This window comes from Rhodnius prolixus, unplaced genomic scaffold, assembly GCF_049639745.1.
Source record: "Rhodnius prolixus isolate KJV_2025 unplaced genomic scaffold, Rpr scaffold_1, whole genome shotgun sequence".
NCBI classification, from domain to species: domain Eukaryota; kingdom Metazoa; phylum Arthropoda; class Insecta; order Hemiptera; family Reduviidae; genus Rhodnius; species Rhodnius prolixus.
The window spans coordinates 63,384,349-63,395,425 of record NW_027411581.1 but is presented as its reverse complement, the minus strand read 5'-3'; positions in this window follow the sequence as shown (position 1 = coordinate 63,395,425).

Below are 11,077 nucleotides of genomic sequence, written 5' to 3'. Positions count from 1 at the left end.
TGAGTGACGTCACTTTAAATTTGTTTTTTCTAAAATCATTACTTTTTTTTCCCCAATAAAAATGTTATTACTCAGAAAGTTTGAGTCCGATGACATTTGAGTTGATGACACGATTAGAAAGACAGATAAATTTTCTAAAAATTGATACTATTTTGAAGCAAAAGTTATTCTCCAAACAGCCTCAATCTTCCTCCTGGATGCTGGAAAAATAAAAGAAATCTTTCTAACCGTGTCATCAGAATCGAATTCGGACTAAAACTTTCTGAGTAATAACATTTTTATTGGAAAAAAATAATGATTTTAGAAAAAAAAATTAAAGTGACGTCACTCAAAAACAGTGGAAAATATGAAGTTGGCCAATATGTCATTGAACTCCCCTTTAGGTGTACTAAACACAGTAAGCCCATTGGACAATACTTACTGGTTCACCCTGTATATTGTGATTCTTATACTGGTTTCCCTCTAAGATCAGAATTTCATAATGTTTTCCATGACAACCTTTTAAATTAAAAAAAAAAAAGAAAATGAGCAGAAGATGAAGAAATAGGAAAAGATGGAGGAAAGATAGAAAAAAGAGAAGATATTTAATTCTTTGTGTGAGTAGACTTTCCCTTTGCCCGGTCTTGAATGATATAAAACTTTTCACACTCCATTCTGTGCTTAGCTCCGTGGGAAACCATTGTCCTCCGCCTACGACACGGCTTTTCAGTAATAGGATGAAATAAAATAAAAAGAAGGAAATAACGAGACGAGAAGAGACCAAAAAATGTAACAAAGCAATCTTGTTAGATCAACAACTTACAGCATCCTCAACCAACAATTTCACAACCGTAAAGTCTTCAATAGTTTTTTTATTGTTATTTCTATAATTAGTACAAAATTTTGTTTTAATGTTAATTTTCATGAAATTGTCATTAACCTGAATTATTAGTTAATTTGTCTAAATTAAGGTTACCAGAGTTTTTGCCTGAAATCCAGGGGACACCTGGCAGCTCCATGTACAGATATACAGATGATCGTATCGCTAATGGTGTCGTCCACTGATTAGAGTTCAGTTTCTCAAAGTAAATTCAATACTACTATTATTATACACTTAATAAATATAATTATTAATACTTGATAAAACATAATATTCTTGTTCTGACACAATTAAAGTTACAAGTATTTTTGTGATATGTCATCTCTTGAACTAAGTTTTGTAGCGAATTGTTCGACAAGTCATACAGAAGTTAGTAATAATAGTTAACGGGGACATTCCAGGGGACACTTCTTTTCAATCGAGAACAGAAGTACGAATTCGGGGACTGTCCCTGGGAAACGGGGACGTCTGGTAACCTTAGTCTAAGGCTAGTTTTATCACAAAATTCACGTTCTAACTGTAATATTGTTTAACAGAACAATCAGATGTCTATGGGCAAAGTTTTCGCCATACCAGTGTAAAAGTAGCGTACAAAGCTAAGACCCTGGAACTGTCGTACGCCCTAAGATACTTTAAGAGAGATCACTCACCAAACCTTGGGGGGAAAAAGCAATGGAAAAATCAAATTACTTACCCGAAGAAATACGTCACAAAAGAATGGCCTGCTTCTCGCGAATCGTCGACATCGAATAAAAAGCTAATTGAGTTTATGAGAAAAACAAAATGGCGCTTATTTGTGTTGAAGAACTATAACAGCATAGACAGTAATGGGTCAACTCGTTACGACGGTGAAAAAGAAGATATCTTTTAAAAATTTATTCCTTCATTATGGAGGGAACTTCAGGGAGCAGTAGAATGAGAGGGGATACTCCGATCAGGGAGTCCGAGAATACTTTCGAGTTCTTCGGGAAAAAATTAGCGTCGTCTAATCAACAATGAGTGGACCTGCTATCCATTAAAAGTATTCCATTCAAAACTATAGATTCCGGAACTCTCTCTCGACTGGCGCTACAACGCGCTTGCGCGAATCTTGGCCTCCTCTATCAAAGTTTGCCAGTTGTCCCGGTCCAATGCTGCCGGCCACCATCCAGTTTCGGACACCAAGGAGAATTCTTGCATCCTTCGAAACACCATCACTCCATCGCGACCTCGGTCTGCCCACTCGTCGCGTGCCATGTATATTTTCTTTTATTATCTTGTGTGGTATTTGCTCCGGGATTCATTCTGGCTACGTGTCCTGCCCAACGAAGGCTTCCAAGCTTCACCACACTTACCACGTCGACGTCCCTGTACAAACTCCTTAGTTCTGCGTTACTTCTCCGTCTCCATGTTTCGTCATGTAGATTCTGGAACTCACTTCCAGTAAAAATAATAGCTTCCGAAACTGTGGAGATCATGAGGCCACTGAGGCGACGCGCAAGAGTTGTCCCTTGGCTAATGAGTTTATAAAAGTGGACAGGATTTTTAATGGAGTTCCTAATCCTGAAGAAGAAGTAGTAACGGTGTTAATGCTTGGAATTTTGGGGACGCTTTGGATATAGGAGGTTGGTGGCAAAATGTCTGGAGTATTAAGAATGGTTTTACTAAGAATTGTTGATGGTAGAGATTGGATTTCTTTGGAGATTGGTACGTTTAGATGAACCCCAAAATTTCGCCGGGTCTGATGGGTTTTAAGAATAAATTTTGGAAGTCAAACAAACGTGTGGTTAATCTAAGAAGTAAATCAACATTTAATCAAAATTATGAGGTCAACAACTTAAGCATTTCTTCGGGATTTCTAAATCAAATCTCCTCCTTGACAGGCAGAGATTAAGTTGGATCTAAGTTAAACTTCACTGCCACCTTAAATATAAATTTTGACTTATTAATAATCGTTTGAAATCGATAAATCAAAAGAAAGCCTCCTTGGAACAATGGCCTGATAAAATGCACTACATCCTGGTAGATTGAGTTTCACTATGAAAAAGCAGTATTCATATTTTAATGTGGGTTTCTCCGTGTGAGTGTGAGTCTGTGTGCAATGTAGTTACAGAATAAGAGAAAGATACGTCATGGATATAAATAATTGATGATGGTAGATATGCTCCTGAGTACGGAATTAGGAAAACGATAACGAGATGTCAAAACACCTACGTTAAGTCATTGGTTCATAATTTTGGTAGATCACCCCCACGTGCCCTGTTGACGTCAGTAATGCAGTGGATATGTTGCTAAGAACAATAGTTTAGCGGTTGGCCATCATCATTAATACTTGAAATAAGCCCTCTATTATAAGCTCTGAATTATAGAATTTCAAACTTATTATAAGTTTTGCTACAAGAACATTATTTATTAAATTTTATTTAAAATTTAAAATGAGAAAAAAAAAAATGGTTCGACTTTTTCGAATATTTTCAATGTCCTAACGCAATAAATAAAGTAAAGTAAAGCCTATTTTTTCAGGCAGGCTTTACGTCCAACTACCAAATTAGGTGTCGTGGACGGAGGCGACTAGCAAACATACTTTACTATAAATTTCTCATATTAACCATTAAATAAAATCCAAGGCCTAGACCGGGGGAATCGAACCCACTAAACCAACAATACATCTTAGCATTGCGGGTCTGAGTCTCTTAACCGCTCGGCTATCGTGGCGCTTTTATAACGCAATAACATTAAGCCATATTTAATATTTTTCAACAATATACAGTTAGTAAAATACACAGTACAAAACACTAAAATATTGCAGAAAACAAAGTCCCTTCATTAAATTGGTCATTCAAATAAGGGGACATTTTTTTCTTCTAAATTGGGATTTCAGTAACACATTTAATCTTCCTTTAATATTAGGCGTTGTTATCACAGAAAAAGGAACCCTTTAAAGGCAAGCTCAACCACTCCTTCTCATTCATTTTCCTGCAGAAGTGTGATAGATTTCCACGGGGTAACTAGCATAAATAGTTTTAAGAATAAATAATTTTTAACGAGAAAATCTGAAAGTAGAAGATAATAATATTTATTCTATAAAGTGTTATTTCCGATTAAGGTACCATATTGGCACCAAAATGAAATATTTTTGAGCTTCCGGTTGTTTGAATTTTTAAAGCGGCATGTTCCCACAATAGTCCATCCATAATTTTTTTGTTATCCAAAGATAATATATTTAATAATAATGTAAATATGGTTTCTACTCATCTACTCAGATAGATTGTCTTAAAGATTAATAATATTAATGTACACACGAAGAATATGGTGTGTATGTTGCAGTATGTATAAGATTCATTAAGGAGTATGGACCAAGTAGGTGCTGGTCGTATCCGTGTGAGATCTGGGCCCTAATTAAATGAGATCTACTATGTATGTAGATTAGTGAGAAGGAATCGTGAGCGACCCCAGCAGGAGTCCCTACTACTCCTGTTCTTTGCTCTCCAGATCTCCAGGTGGGACACACCTAGCTACACATCTTTCACTCATTCCATTATATATACACGCTGATATTAATCATTTACACAATCCATATTATCAACTGATCCTTATTTATTTATAAAATAGAATGTATACTTCACCTTATGGAAAATATTAATAGTCATATTGAAAAATGAGATGCAACTAATTGCATTTCTTGCAAATAGTTGTATAAATCACCTTTATTTCTAGCTCACAATATACAGTAAATAAATAATACATGAACATTTGTAATTATCACCAGCTGAGTGTTAGTTTTGTAATTTAATGAACAGTAGTTTTCGTTTTTTGTTGCCGTCAGTCTATTTTCTGACAGGAGTCACGGAGCTTCTGTCCGGCTTGTAGGCGCCTAGAAATGAGTGCTGCCAATATAGGGCTTCGATTGTAGGTTCCAAGCAATATTGATTATCCAAGCAATGTAGATTATAGGTCATGTATCTTCCAAACAATTTCCTGTTTCCCAATCTAAGGTGTCTTGCTAACAGGCTGTAGGTAGGATAACTCAGTGATGACTGTGTTGAAAACAGAATCTCCAAGAAAACGGGTAGCTCCTACATCCTAGTTAACGTGGGTCTTACATAGAATTTAACTTCGAAAATCCTTCTTCGAATAGTGTAGGAAGATAATGCCTTCCTGGTAGAAGAGAAGTGTTTGGAAATCTGCCGACTTCCTAATCTCAGGGATTTATCCATAGAGCTCTAGGTGACTTCCAGCATTGAAAGAAAAATCATCCTCTTTAGAAAACGCCATATCTTTTAACTGGGAGCTAATTTTGGGATGAGAGCTTAGTACCTTATTGATCTGTGGATCTTCCTTAGAATATCTGGGAATTGTAAGTAGCTAGGCATTGATGTGGGGACGACCTCCAGCATCATAGCCAGCCAAACATCCTGTTCGAAAAGAATAACCCCCTAAATACAAGAGAGTTTTCTTTTAAAATATTTAGTGGTGGAAAAGAGGGGAGTGGGGAGTTGACTTCTAGGAGCAACAATCCCTTACATCCAGCTGACCTTTTCTTGAACATTCCCAGAAGACCTGGATGAATTGTTTCATCATCGGATATGCTACAGTACTTTTCCTGAAGAGATATAGAAGAGAGCACAATAATCTAATTAATGCAGGTAATTATTACTTGTAGATGATGGTGATATAGATGGGTGGTACATCTAGGAAAAGGAGATTTAAGTAGCTATTATTAATTCATAGGCGCGAGCAGATACTTTAGATTTGATTAGGAAGGCTGAAGAGCTGAATAGAATAAAAGATAATATTACTGATTTAAGAGTTATAAGGGCTAGCACTAACACTAACTGAGAAGCGAGCGTAAATTACAGTAACTGACAAGGGTAAACTAAATATAAACTATGTTCTAAAAGAATTGACCTAAACTGAATGACCGAGTAGAGTAACTTCGTGAAGAGAGTGGTAAAAATGAATCCTCAGTGAGTAAATGCAATGCCCTGAATGGCGATTGCTTCTGTTCTTCTGAACCTATCTAGCTTTAACCATTCTAAAAGAATTGACCTAAACTGAATGACTGAGTAGAGTAAGGTCGTGAAGAGAGTGGTAAGAATGAATGTTCAGTGTGGTGAATGCATTGCTCTGAATGGTGATTGAATGTCCCGAGCTGTGGTTCAGCGTCCTCTATACTTTCGATGCTAGGGCAGCTTCCACTGGTTCTGAGCTACCTCCCTGGGCTTTAACCCTTTAAACCTTTCACAGTTTCCCAGTAACTTGGAGCCCATTTTCAAGATCTTTGCAGTCTTCTTGGACCCCCAATCCTTTCGGAGTCCAGAGCACTACAGCTTCAGTGATCTGTCTTAATCTCTTTCAGAGATTTGCTTAGGCATGCTTACCCCATTTTTCGTACTGTGTGCATGAAGGGAATTTTTCTCCAGAGAAGCTATCCGCTGAGTGGTTAGTAAGTTCACTCCCACGCCTTAGATGCCTCAATTTACTGCTATACTAAAAAAAATAAACAAAAAATTTAATATAAGTTTGAAGTAATAAATAATTATAATAATAAAACTGAAAGATATACAATACAGAGAGACATATGTACAAAGATATAAATGGAAATGATATTGAAATAAGTACAATATGGTGCTCTGATTAATGTTAATCTAAAATTGTACAAGATGGTCATAATTTTAGAGATTTATCTATAAAGAAGAGCATTCCAAACTGTAGTGGAGACGGTTTAAAAAACCAAGAGTTTAACAACTGTACACACGAGCTCACATACGCGTGCGTACAATATGAGAATTGAATTGCTGTGGACGGATTTCAGTTTAGAATGAGAATGGCCGAGGAATGGTGAGCGTAGGTGTGAATTTGTTTTATGACGGTGAGGGCAACCCCCTCTACCCCTCCTCCTCAACCACTGAAACATGCAAACCGCAGCGAAACGCTCATATCTCATGTTAGGCCAGGAGGAACACGGGCACCACACTCTGCCTCCTTGTACTTCTTTCTTCCTTCGTGCATGATTCATGTACACCTTGTGTCTTTAGTAATTAGTCATGCATAACACTTGACCCACTCATAATGTATATGTAAATTAATGTTTAAAAATTGTTATTTTATTTCTCATCTTTTCTTCTTCTTCTACTTCTTCTTGCTTCTATCTCTTTCCAAAGAGACATTATTCACTTGCATACCATGTTCGTGTTCCTATAGCGTTTAATAAATCAAAATTTCATGCGAGAAAATCAGATGAATTAAATTAGCTATCAAACAACCTGTAGCTAAATATATATATATATATATACGAGTATATATTGCGAGCCAGGGAATTTGGGATAAGTGCGTTGTTTAATACAGTACGCAAGGGATCTGCTAATAACCGTCCTTGCACACAGCTATTGTAGTTAAGAGATAATTAAAAATAAAATCGCCAAGGTGAGCTCTTTATTAAATATTTTTATATTTTATAGCCTGTGCGTTATTTTTTCATTTCAAAGGATGTTAAATTTTTAATTGAATTTCATTGTTTTGAAGAAAAATTCTCAGAGGATGTACCCATTTTTCTCTGTGGAATTTTCACTTTTCTGAGATTTTTTTTTTTAAATAACTACGACAATTGTAGATGAATAAGGCGCTGCGATAGCCGAGCGGTTATAGGCTAGTCCCGCAAAGCTAAGATGTATTGTTGGTTTAGTGGGTTCGGTTCCCTGGTCTATGCCTTGAATTTTATTTAATGGTTAATATGAGAAATTTACAGTAAAGTATGTTAGACGGTTATAGGCTAGACCCGCAAAGCTAAGATGTATTGTTGGTTTAGTGGGCTCGACTCCCCGGTGTCTAGGTCTTAAATTTTATTTAATGGTTAATATGAGAAATTTATAGTAAAGTTTGTTAGGCGGTTATAGGCTAGACCCGCAAAGCTAAGATGTATTGTTGGTTTAGTGGGCTCGACTCCCCGGTGTCTAGGTCTTAAATTTTATTTAATGGTTAATATGAGAAATTTATAGTAAAGTTTGTTAGGCGGTTATAGGCTAGACCCGCAAAGCTAAGATGTATTGTTGGTCTAGTGGGCTCGACTCCCCGGTGTCTAGGTCTTAAATTTTATTTAATGGTTAATATGAGAAATTTATAATGAAGTTTGTTAGCCGGTTATAGGCTAGACCCGCAAAGCTAAGATGTATTGTTGGTTTAGTAGGTTCGGTTCCCTGGTCTATGCCTTGAATTTTATTTAATGGTTAATATGAGAAATTTACAGTAAAGTATGTTAGGCGGTTATAGGCTAGACCCGCAAAGCTAAGATGTATTGTTGGTTTAGTAGGTTCGACTCCCCCGGTCTAGGCCTTGGATTTTATTTAATGGTTAATATAAGAAATTTACGAGTACAGTAAAGTATGTTTGCTAGTCGCCTCCGTCCACGACACCAAATTGGTAGTTGCACGTAAAGCCCTCCTGAAAAAATAGGCAATTACTTTACTTTACTTTGTAGATGAATAATTTTTGAAAGTATCATTTCTAGGACATTTTAAAAGTTCCCTGTAAAGTGTAAAGTAATATATAAAGATAAATTTTATAAGAAGCATAAATTTTATAAGAAGCATAAATTTTATAAGAAGCATAAATTTTATAAGAAGCATAAATTTTATAAGAAGCAAAGAAGGAAAAGATGGAAAATGTTGTTTTCATTAAAACGTAGAATTAGTGGTACAGGTGGAATTGGGGTGTTTCTAATTTCGCACCCACCCAGAGTAAAAAGAAAAGCCCCAAATTAACCTACCTTCCTTTAACAAGGCTATTCTGCTGCCCCAACAGAGGGGGAAGGGATCTCAATTCCTTTCCTAAACTGTTTTACACCAACAGTCCTGACGCTATACAGTACAGGAACTTCCCAGTTTAACCTCAAAAACCAGTCTAATCGTTTGAAAACCGCAAAGGTTGGTGTATATATATATATATATGTGCGCGTTAGTCTAAGGCTGGGTTTTCCACCCTAAAGGGTCTTGTTCTCATTAAGGAGTTAATTAACAATGGCGCGGCCCTGAGAGCACAAGTATTAAGGAGTTAAACTCTCTCTACCCATTCCCAAGCATCTTCTTGATTACCAACCTTATCAGCTGTACTTACCGCCACACCTCCGCACAGCTGGAGTTAATCAACCTGCTACTCCTTTGGACTTTCATAACTTCATCTAAAGTGTGCTAATTTTTCTAAATTAACTTCATCACTTAATAATCATCCCCCTAAAACGTCATTTCTAATTGCAATTGCTCAATAAATACTAATTTAATTAGTATTTTTGTTTTCTATTATTTGTGGCTTTGAGGCACTTCAAATCTTAAGTTTCTTTTTTGGCGCCCGGAGTTTTTTTTAAATGTTCTTTCGTTTCTGGCTACGCTGTCCATCACTGTTTTTTTCTTTCGGGGTTTATTGTGTTTATCTATTTTTTATTCTGAAACCCTTCTTTGTTTCGGTACAATTCAAATTCATTGTATATATTTTTTTTTTTGGATTAGGTTTAATACTAAGCTATAAGAGGGCGCCACGATAGCCGAGCGGTTAGAGACTAGACCTGCAATGCTAAGATGTATTGTTTTAGTAGATTCGATTCTTCCCGGTGTAGGCCTTGAATTTTATTTAATGGTTAATATGAGAAATTTACAGTGAAGTATGTTTGCAAGTCGCCTCTGTCCACGACACCTAATTGGTAGTTGGACGTAAAGCCCGCCTAAAGAAATGGCCAATTACTTTACGAGTACTTACTAAGCTATAAGCAATTGGCTAATAGCAATTGCTGTATTACTTGGTACATCCGTTCAAGTAGTGAAATTTGAGTAATCATTTCAGTGTCAATAATAAAAATAGAAAACATTTGATGTAATGGATAACAATTGCATTTTATAAGTTTACGTTTTTATGACAGTAGTTTTGAAACTTGACAGCAGTGAATTGTTAATTGGGGACATGCTATTGTTTGGGCTCTAGCTGCTGAAAATCAATTCCCGCTTTAATTTTAGTCAGTAATACACATGAAGATGGGAAATGCGGTTGAAATGAGGCAAATTTGTATACATATATATAAGAGGTGTGGCTATTAAATAACGAGACTGATGCTGCTGCAGAAGAACTATGCATGCGCCAAATCTAAACGACCGACAGCTGTGCAGCGTAAAGCCTTCTCTTTCGATTGCAGCGCTTCACATGTTTGTAGAGAAATCTGTCTGACCGCAACCGTCGTTTGTGTAAGAGGTGTTAGTTTCGTTTTACCCGAAAACATGATACTACACATGTAGGAGAGCAACGAATTGTCGTAAAATTTCACATGAAACTGGGTAAAACCGCTACTGAAACTTATCTTTTATTAAAAGAAAGTTTATGGTGATGAATGTTTATCACGTGCGCAAGTTTTTGAGTGGTTCAAGCGTTTCCAAGATGGACGAGAAGACGTCGGAGATGATGTCCGCCCCCCTTCCATGTCCAAAACGGATGAAAATATCGATTATAATTAATCAAAATTACTACCGTGAGGTGCTTGCTCAACTCCGTGAAAGAGTAAGGAAAAAACAATCCGATTGGTGGAAGAACAAGTCATGAGTTCTCTATCAAGACAACGCTCCGGCTCACACAGCATTGTCTGTCAAGACGTTTCTAGCCAAGTACAACATCCCAGTTTTAGGCCATCCGCCTTATTCACCTGACCTGGACACCCATGTGACTTTTATCAGTTCCCCAAAGTCAAATCTGCATTAAAAGGTGCATTATACATATATACGTGTTCCTTTCCAAGCCTTACCAGGGAGCCAATCCATAGCAATAGACCAACACTTCCCATATTTTCTGAAGAGGATGGCTCCTCCAGTTGCAAAGGAAACCAAGCTGTAAAGATGGAACTATAGAAATATACTATTTCAGTAACACGGATGATCTGGAGATATTACGCTGTAATTTTGGGCGTGAAGAACATTTAATAGAATAAGGCCACGTGGATTTATAGGGCGACATCTACATTGTTGGTGCTTGGCGTTGTAGCGTGGTTTATTTCAGTGTATTTAATTATTTATTAGTCGTATTTATTTCATATGGTTTCAAGCAACTGGTAAAAAAAGACCATATGTTTCTAGAATTAAAAAAAACAATAAATAGTCCCGAATTTAATTGCAATGCTTATTCCTAACTCCAGGAGTAGAAGCAAGCGCTCCAGGGAAGTAAGAAGCAGGAGAGTTGGCTGATAAGCCATCTATAATCTCTCTCTGG